This window comes from Pinus tabuliformis, chromosome 8 (genome assembly GCF_031772625.1).
Source record: "Pinus tabuliformis cultivar Carrire ecotype Pingquan chromosome 8, CPIR1, whole genome shotgun sequence".
In the NCBI taxonomy this organism is placed as follows: Eukaryota; Viridiplantae; Streptophyta; class Pinopsida; order Pinales; family Pinaceae; genus Pinus; species Pinus tabuliformis.
In genome coordinates, this window is record NC_142294.1 from 1,469,703,891 (window position 1) to 1,469,705,980 (window position 2,090).

Sequence of the window (2,090 nt, forward strand, 5' to 3'; positions counted from 1 at the left end):
CAGGTGTTCGATCAACAACGGCAATAGAATGAGTAAATATAACACAAATCATAACTAGTAACATGAGTAAATACTTAACACTTATCTTTTCCTGGAAATTAATCACCAAACTGGCTGCAATTAAGTAATTCACCACTCAACCATAGGCGTCTGAGCTGGATAACACGTGCTAGCCAGGCTGTCCGAGCAATTCGGATGCAAAAGAGTAATTCACATATCGCATGTAACTCCGGCAGGTCGAAATCTGAAAGAGCTTTCACAACCCAACTGAAAACAGGTGTCAATATGTCTGAGTGGTTAAGGAGACAGACTTAAAATCTGTTGGGCTTCGCCCGCGCAGGTTCGAACCCTGCTGCTGACGTTTCTTATAGACGCCACCCAAAGTTGGGCTATGGAACCATAACGGCGAAGAGATATCTATCTATCGCATGTAACTCCAGAAAGTTGGTTAGCGGTTGTTGCGGGATCACTTGGAAACTAATGCGTTGCATTTTCAACCACGCAGATTTCCAATCCACAATGCTAAAATCAATGTTACTTTTATTGCTAATGGCAATTTAACGTCGGAGGTCTGAAATTTAATTTATCAGGAATATCGGGAAAAAATTAAAATAAAATATCAAAATTTATCGAGAAACAACAAAAAAATACAAAGAAAATAGGAGCAAGGCTCCTCCATGATAAAACTAGGCTCCGTGAACAGCGTGTCTCTAGACGTAACGTCTGAAAAAAAAATGCTAATCAATGTTTCCAGGTTCGAATCTCGCAAGGTCATTCAGTTTGCAGACAGAACAGGAAAGGGTTTATGCAATTTAACCCAAATGCAAGCAAAATAAATGGTAAATACGTATAATTACGTACGAGCGAGCATGGAAATGATCCCTAAGCTGGCCATCGATGTCGCTCAATGCGGGCTTAGATTGATATCCGACGCCATCTGGTGCGAAGGCGACGACACTTCGTTGAAGCGCACGAAGCGCCCTACTCCTCCTTCTACCCCCAGTTTGGCACTCAATCTGCGATAACAATTTGTTCACTAAATGTGAAGCCGACAGCCTTACTGTTCCGAATAACTTACTGAGACAACCCCTCGAATATGCCGCGTATTCTGCAACTGCTAGGGTTTGTACTATTAATATTGGTAGAAATTGGAACCGAATCGGTAAATCGGTAAAGCAGGCAAAGGCGAAATGGGTAAGGTAACAACACAGCCCTGTTACGATAAAGTGAAGCTTACACAGACCACAATGCAGGCCCAATGAGGTCGAAAGGGTTTGAACCAACGCTCTGATACCATGTGTAGTAATCATAGACTTATATACGGTAAAAACCAAAACAAAAATATAGTAAGCATGAAGAATTTAAGTTTGTACTTACCTTAACTGCTGCTGATTCTACTAACTGCTGCTGATTCTGCTACTGAACTGGTGTCGTTGATGATGTCGCGGCTATTTTGATCCAATTTCCGGGAGACCAATTCCTCCCAGCCAGACTGAGCAGATGGCTGCTCAATCCAGTAAGCTTCTCGCAGAAGCTCACTGCCCCCGTGCCCAGAACCTCAGCCCGATTAAAGCTCTTCCACTGGTAAATCTTATCCCTTTGGTTTGTACTCCTGATTTTCAGCTCCTGTGCTCCACTCGGTTTTCCCCCCTGTTCTCAGCCTCATCCCTGCGTTTTATAGCCAGGGCCAAGCGGTGGCCGCCCTGTACACCAGCGACTCCGCCGCTTCCTCCCGTGGTGACAGCGTCCTCCAACATGAGTCATCCTCCCGCACAGGTGTTTATGGGGAGTATCCAGGTTTATACTTTAGTCTTTTACATTATAACTTTATAATATATAGTATGTACCTTATCACTTTATGTATGTTTGTTTTCTTTTAATATAAACTTTAGAATTTTTAGGTTAATTAATTTTTGATATTAATACTTGATTTATTTTATTTTATTTTATAAATATCGTTTTTATTTATTTATTAATGTATATTTTTTACAGGGCATATAAGATGAGTATTTAAGGATGGGTCGTTACACTTTCTATGTGACTCTAGGAATCCATGACCTGCTCTTACATAATTGTATGTTGGATTTCGG

General features: G+C 41.3%; 1 non-coding gene across 1 annotated transcript; it reads left to right on the forward strand.

Moving 5' to 3' along the window:
* The first annotated feature begins 279 nt into the window (after positions 1-279).
* TRNAL-UAA (transfer RNA leucine (anticodon UAA)) lies at positions 280-361 on the forward strand. The gene has a single exon. It is a non-coding gene; the product is annotated as a tRNA-Leu (tRNA).
* The last annotated feature ends 1,729 nt before the right edge of the window (positions 362-2,090 follow it).